The following is an 8144-nucleotide window of genomic DNA, read 5'->3' as shown; positions in this document are numbered from 1 at the left end:
GTATTTCCCTGGCACCCTGCATGCACCGAGGCAGCCTGAAAGCTTCAGCTGCCAGGTTGTGTGAAGGATTATGAAACAGACAGTGGGACTGAGTGCACGCTCAGCAAGGTTGCAGATGACACCAAGCTGAGAGGTGCAGTTGATACAACAGAAGGAATGGATGCCATCCAGAGGGAGCTGGACAAGCTTGAGAAGTGGGCCCACATGAACCACATGAGGTTCAACAAGTCCAAGTGCAAGGTGCTGCACCTGGGTCAGGGCAATCCCAGACATGAGCACAGACTGGGAGAAGAACCCGTTGAGAGCAGCCCTGCAGAGAAGGACTTGGGGGCTCTGGTGGACAAAAAGCTCGACATGAGCCAGCAGTGTGTGCCTGCAGCCCAGAAGGCCAACTGCGTCCTGGGCTGCACCAACAGAGGGGTGGGCAGCAGGTGGAGGGAGGGGATGGTGCCCCTCTGCTCTGCCCTTGTGAGGCCCCACCTGCAGTGCTGCGTCCTGGTCTGGGGCCCCCAGCACAAGAAGGACACGGGGCTGTTAGAGCGGGTCCAGGGGAGGGCCACGAAGTTGATCAGAGGGCTGGAGCACCTCTCCTATAAATAAAGGCTGTGAGAGCTGGGGATGTTCAGCCTGCAAAAGTGAAGGCTCTGGGGAGACCTCACTGCAGCCTTTCAGTACTTAAAGGGTGCTTATAAAAAAGATGGAGAGCAACTTTTTGCTTGGGCAGATAATGATAGGACAAGGGGGATTGGTTTTAAGCTAAAAGAGGGGAGATTTAGATTAGATGACAGGAGGAAATTCTTCACTGTGAGGGCGGTGAGGCACTGGCACAGGCTGCCCAGAAAAGCTGTGGCTGCCCCATCCCTGGAAGTGCTCCAGACCAGGCTGGATGGGGCTTTGGGCAAGCTGGGCTGGTGGGAGGTGTCCCTGCCCATGGCGGGGGGGGGGGGGGGGGCAGGACCCAAGCCAAACCATTCTGTGATTCTGTGATTACAGTACAGTGCTTAAACTTTCATTGTCACTAGGTAGTGCCATTGCCCGGAGAGATGTCATGTTGCTGCTTGTGCAGCAGGGTTGGCAGTACCTGGGATCCATTCTGCAAAGAGAAGATGGGTCTTAAGTTAGATAAATTACTTATCCCAGGGGAGAGGATGCACCAATTCTACATAACTGTTTGCCCCACACGGACCAAAATTCTGTAACTGATCATAAAATCAGGAGGCTGCAAGTTTTACTACTCAACAACTTGATAAGGGATTTATTTTTGTTTTGCTATGGGTTTTGTTTAATTTTTTTGTATCAGTTAGCACTGAGCAGTCAGACAAGAATGACTTACTAGACTTGGGGCATATTATGAGCAAGTCTCTGGTAAATGCAGGTAGTTTGAAGGATGGGATATTTTAATGGTGCAACCTGGTCCCCTGCAGCAAAAGGGGTCGTGGCTCCATGCATCTTGCAGCCACCCACAGGCAGGGCAGCAAGAGAGAAACTGTGAGCATGTCAGGTCCTTCTGCAAGCTCTCAGTGCTCTCCACCACAAGCTGTCTGTTAGCATTGGTCTCAGTACAGCGAGGATGAGGTAGGCAAAACTCTGTTTGATTTTGGGTTGTTTCACCCCTGCCTGCAAAAGGGGAGAGAGTCCAAGGGCAGCCAGTGGCTCATTCTGTAACAGAGCAGGAGGAAACCAGCAGTAGCCTTGCTCCTTGCAATCTGGATGGCTAACCAAAAATACAGAGGAAAATATCAGGATGAAGAAAACAAATGGAGCTGACACATTGTATAAATAGGTCTTCAAATGTCATGTGTGGCTGGAACAAAGATGTTTTGTTCCAAAGCAAGAGACAGCTTCAGATGGCTCAGTAATACACATTGAGAGGTTTGCTTATTTGGAACAGTGCTCTTCTAATGAAAAGGTTAATTGTGTTGCAATGGAAAAGAAAAAAGGCTAAGCAGAGGCCAGGCCTGCACTCCTCACCCTAGCAAAATCTCCCGCTGGCTTCAATGGAGATTTTCTATAGCAAACATCGCAGGACTGAACCACAAATGGGTCCATAAATTATACAGTAGGTATATTCAGGGGTCAATAAAAATAGCTAAACAAACCATATATTCTAGCAGCATTAATCCCACTGGGTTTCAGAAGAGCTGCAGCAGCAGCCAGAAAGAGAAGCCTGGTGCTCAGCAGGCTGGCCCCGGGACCTCCCCGCCCGCACACCGAGTGCCTGTCCTCGAGGTGTTGGCACTCTCCATTGGCTTTTTCACTCAAACCACCACATTTCATTCCCTTCCCCCAAAAAAGCTCCCTGACCCATGTGGAAACCTTTCTGCCTTGCAGCTGAATAAGTGGGGACAACTTTTCTGTCCCTGACAGCAATCCCAGTCCTGGCTGCAGGTTTCCTCCTGCTGTCCCAAGCCTTCGGTCTGCTGTCTGCCAAGTGCAGCGCTCTGCCTTCTCTTTCCTCACAGAGAGCATATGGGCACCAGTCCCTAGCCCAGGCCTGCGCACCTTAACCCTCAGTAGCCTAGGAGGTCTGAAGCCACCAAAATCCACCCTGGAGCTTCTCTTTTGACTGCTATTGAGTTACTCAGGTTTTGTAGGAGTGCAATAATTGCTTCAAAGCTGTTGCATTTGTTGGCAGTGTCCACATTATACTATAAAACAGGATCTAAGTATAATTCCCCTAATCTCTTTGTTTCTGTTCCTCTTAGTAATTGTGTACTCAACTTGTTTCATGCACCCTGGGGTTTCCAGAGCTTCAAGACCTTTTACTGTGCTCTTACCATGTTGCTAATTCCTATTTCTTTTCTCCCTCTTCTTTGCTGCTCTCCCACAGCTTTCTCTTCATTTGCTGTCTCATCACTCCCGCATTAATCTCTGGCCCCACAGATGCTGTAAACATGTCCAAATATTCCCTTACTTCAGGTTTTATTTCAGGTTAAAATCACTCCCCTTTGAGATACAACAGGGGCTAACAGGCATTCATTGCTAGAATTTGGTATTATTTTTAATAGCAGTTTTAATCTGGAGCTGAAATGTTTCCTTCAAACAAACAAACAAACAAACAAACAAAAACTTAGAGATCAACTTTGGTTAACTAAGAGTGACAAAAGACCCAGAAATCATTTTACTGCAGGAGCAGATGGGTCCTTTGTGGGGTGAGAGTGGCTGCAGTCAGGGCAAGGCTGAAAATCTCCCAATACCCAGTTTCTGGCTGCGACTCTCAACTGGGAAAGGAAAGAATAGAACAAAAATGCAGATTCAGAGTCGTATTTTCCCTGGAAAACCCACCCTGCTTCCAACAATTTGCAGTTCAGGAACTTCCTGAGCCAGATGTTGTACTGGTGCCTAACAGCACTCAGCAGGTCTGTCATTCCCCGGAAAGGCACCCAACCCCTTCTGTGAATTTATTCTTTCAGGCAATTTAATTCTGTACAATGCAAGCAAGCTCTTCTCTGCTGGATTTAAACCTTTATTTCATTGATTGCCTGCTCATTCTTGGGTCCTGATGAGCCTCCAGTCCTGCTCCACCTTCATGGTCTCACCAGTCTGAGGAGCCCTCCTTTCTCACATTATTCACGTCTCCCTTCTCTCTTCCAATCAGACCACGTACCCCATGAGGAGAAGATGCTCCTATCAGGATGCTGCATGGGAACAAACCCTGGTTTTCCACAGATGTGCATTGACTTTTCTGTTTTGTTTCCCATTCTTTTCCCAATAAGTCTTTTCAGGTGTTGGATGGGGAAGTCATCAGAAACATGACTTCAGAGATGGCATGTTGCATCCTTCTGGCAATCCCCTTTGTTAGACACTAAACATTTTGCCAAATGTTAGGTACGGATCTAATGCCAATTTTATCAGTCAATACAAGATATCTTCTGTCAGATGAAATAAGATCTCATCTTACTGCTGTGAATGCATGTGTGAAGCAGCAGTGGAGTCAGAAGGTATGGCCCCACGGCTGTGCCACTGTGTGGTACCAACAGACATCCACTGCACAGAGCTGCCCATTTACAAAGACCCAAAGTGTCCAGGTTTGAGGCAGCCATCTGCTTAGGGACAGATCTTGGGTCTCGTTGTTCACTGTAAAATTACCAAAGGGATCCTGCCTTCTGGGAGCTACACAGAGGGCTGCCTTAAATCAAAGAGGATCATAGACGAAGATCTGGCCCTTCCTGAGAACAGTAATTTCTGGAGGAAGGCACACGGGAGTAGCCCAAGGACAAAGGGTGACCAAGGGTGGCTGCAAACAGGGAGTTCAGGGACTGCAAAAATGTGGCACAGGCAATCCCTCCAATCTGTGATGATAAGTGCAAAAGTGTTTCTATCAAAACAGGAAACAAGTGGGTAAATGTAAAAATGTACATAAAAGAGAAAGTTCTTGTGGCTCCTGTATGGACCGGGGGCCTACCACAATGAAGTAATAAAGATGCCCTAAGGGGCAGGTGTTTGGGAAGAGTGTCTCACAGCAGTATTTTCTGGTGTTTATATAAGAGATCAAATTCTGTTAATGGTGAATTGTTTCCTATCAGGGATATCTGGTTTCATTTCATCTGCAAGTGGGAACCTCATTTAAAAACTCACAGTAAGTCAGCAATAACAAGGCATTTTTGCAAGGAGTATGAAAACCTCCCTTTCTTATTCTGACAACTAGTGGAACAACATTTGGAATAGTTAAAAAATAACTCCTAAAACTTGGAATCTGTTCCATTAATCTGTTAAGAAAATCTTGGTAATACATTAGGCTGATTTCTTAGTGTTGGTAATATGTGACTATTATAGGACAATGCACATAAGTCTCAGTAGTAGACTGCAATTTATATTTGACTGTGAGTCCGTACATTACATGTTAGTATGAATCCATGAAGCACCTCTGTGTCCTGATATCTCTTTGGCTAGCTGCTCTGGGGAGATGGCTTTATCCCAGCTGATCCCATTGAATGTTTACCTATGTTTTTGGAATAGGTGTGATATTGGCCATGTTTAATGTAAACGAATCCCTCATAGGTTTTCACTACATGACATCAGCGATGCTTGTTTTTGGATAAGGTGAAATAATGAACAGCCTAAAACTGTCTCCACAACCCCATTATCTGAAAGATAAACAGAAACTAGCAGGAGTGCCCAGAATCAAAGGTCACAGTGATGCTATTTTATCTAGGACAAGAAAGTTCTTTCAAAGTTTCATGTATGGGATTAATTTACCCATCTCATGATAAAACATAAATCTCCTTTATCTTCTTTGACGCTGTCTAACTATAGACTCAAAATCACACCATGTGAAGATTTTTGAGCAAATATGGTAAAGCCTCTCTTAAAAACAAAGGTAATCCCTCTGAGTCCGCATGGTCTCAGTCATGTTTATTCATCTCTTCCAGTGTTATAACTCAATAAATACTGCTATGGCTTAGCTAGGACAGCCACTAAATGTATAGTTTTATGGCTGAGTCTGCTCTCTGGCGCTCATTTAATCATGTGTTTTATTGTCAGCTCTTCTCAAACTGTCAAACGTTGTTCCTTATGAAAGAGAGACCTGCTTTCTGTAACACACATCCCCCCTAGTCCCACTTATCATTTAGTACTATTGCCTTTCTTTTCTCTAGGCTGTTGATGACATTTATGGCTGTTTTTTTTCCCAAGAAATAACGTTGTTGGTTTTTTTAAACAGGGCCTCTTTTTCACTTTTTAGTGCTTTGGCTCAATAATTTCTCACACACTAGAAATGGCCCAGCTGATGTGTTGATCTTTATATTCATCCCCATCCAAGAGTCGTAAGCAGCAGTGAAAACACACCGTGTGTGCTGGCTGTGCCTTACTTCGGGAGGCCCCGTGGAAAATCCCATTCTGGCTCTGCTCAGTGACACCACAGCAGAGGCCACGCATGCTGGTGCTCGGGCCTGGCCTCTGCCACCCCTCCCTGGGCATGGACACTGTGACCAGGGGCAATACAGGCAAGGCGGTGGAAAAACACACGTTTGCCCATGGTCTCATTCAGTAGAAATCTACTTTTCATGTGAACATGATAGAAACTACCAGTGGCTTGGCACTGTGCATTGGTGGTGTGTAAATATGTGGTGGCCTCTGCAGTTCCCGTGCCTTACTGACACCATAGGGCTACCTGTGTCCTTAGGCAGCTTTGTCCCAAGAGCAGTGAGAGGACTAGGGGCAGAGATACACTTCAGTAGGTACCAACCTCATTGAGACCTACAGGGACTCACAGAGGCAACAGTTACAAGTAGAATCCAGGCAAATAATCTCCTGCTTGGACTTTTAAACATCTCCACATACATATATTTAAAACCAATAGTAAAGATGGACTATTTTCCTACATTTTTCAGGCTCAGCATTTTGTTTCTCCACCAGAAAATGCTGACTTAGCAAAATGGAAAGGTTTTGTTGTAACTCACACATCCACCACTTCCTATGGCAATGGATGAGGGGAGCTGCAGCCTACCTCTCCTGCGTCAGACTGAATGGCAAAGCTGAACCAGAGCGCTCTGGCGCTGCAGAGATGAAATATTCCCTACCAGGTGTTGAAAGAGATCCTCAGCTGTCCCCTCCTGTCACTTTACCTGTGGCCCACACCCCCTCTTTGCCCTGTGTCCAGCTCCCCAGGCACAAGCCTCACAGGCCACAGTTGCCACTGGGTTGTCACCAGTCAGCCCAGGACCCTCTAGCAGTGCCAGAGGAATGGCTCACTGACAATGCCAGATTAGTTTCCAGGTCCAGACAGGTAGTTCAGCCTCCCCTCTGCTGAGCAGACACCTCTAGAGCAAAGCTGTGCTCCACCAAATTAGTATGTTGTCAGATTAGTATCCTCCACAGGCAATGCAGTGTCACAGGAGCAGAGGAGAGCAAGATGCCTGGCCCCTTGTAGGAGCTATCCTGTTTCATCTTCTGATGAAATATTTAAATGCAGAAAGGTTTTGGAAGCTCTTCTGTTAGTAAAAAGTGTCATTTTTCAGTCCAATACTGGTCTGCAAGTAGATTATGTCCATTCTGACATGTTCTGTGATCTCAGCACAAGTTCCATGCCAACTAATGAATGTTAATCAGGGCATGCATATTCACACTTTCTGAGACTAGGTGAAACAAATAACAAAGCAGAAAAAAAGCCAGTCCTTCTCACAGCAAACCATTAATAGAACAATGATGAAGGAAGATAACAGCTCTCACATCATCCGCTTAAGCAGAAGAATATAATTTGAAAAGAGAGTCCTAACACTGTGTCAAGCTGTACAATTTTAATCTCATTGCCCATGCGCTTTGTAAGTGTACAAGAAGTATGTGGCTGTTCCCCAAAAGCCTGACCCGCTCCAGGCTCCCTGTGTTGCCAAGAACTGCTGAAACCACTCAGCAAGCAGGACCAATAAGGACGCAGTGAGAAAGCAGAAAGGTGTTTGGAGCTGGGAGGCTGGGCTGCAATATCACCATTTCCATCCAACTAAAGAAAACTTGCTTTTTGAAATCTTACAGAGAGCAATAAATGTGTGTTTCCTGACCTCAGCAGGGGTCTGGCTGAGAGGAGCCCATTTCAGTTGCCGAAGCCATGCACATCAGCTCTGTGGACTTGCCAGCTCCCTCTGCAAGATGGCCTGTAACGTGTACACATAATATCTGGCAATAATAATACAGAGAAAATGAAAAATGCTTCTCATTCATTGCAAACAAATGGGTACAGTGCAATCCCAAGCAAACTTTCCTGAAGCTAGCAGCCTTCTGGATTGAAAAAGAAGCAAGTGAAAAGGGAGTGAAGGGGCCTGGGGGACCCTTGACAGGAAATGCATGGGAACTGTTACTTCAAAGAAGGGATCAGACATCTAGGAAAAGAGAAAGTTTTCACATGCAGCCTTTTCTTTTTGCTCTGGAAGAGCAGAGTTATGCCCATGACCAGCATGGGCACTTGCAATGCCACTTGTGTGCTGCCCGGACTGTGCTGTGCAAACAGCGGCCAGCAGCATTGCCCTGCTCCCAGTGCAGACACTTGTTGCTCGTCTACAAGTTATCCCCAAAGCAATCACTTCTGGCATATAATAGCCCAGAGACTCTGCAGGTCTGGGCACCTTCAGAGAAATAAACAGTTTTTCACTTGCTTCTACTCTAGGTTTCTTCCTTTTAGAGTCTTTATCTGTCAGGACCTGTGATACCAG

Source organism: Anser cygnoides, chromosome Z, assembly GCF_040182565.1.
Source record: "Anser cygnoides isolate HZ-2024a breed goose chromosome Z, Taihu_goose_T2T_genome, whole genome shotgun sequence".
NCBI lineage: Eukaryota > Metazoa > Chordata > Aves > Anseriformes > Anatidae > Anser > Anser cygnoides.
Note: the sequence above shows the minus strand (reverse complement) of the source record.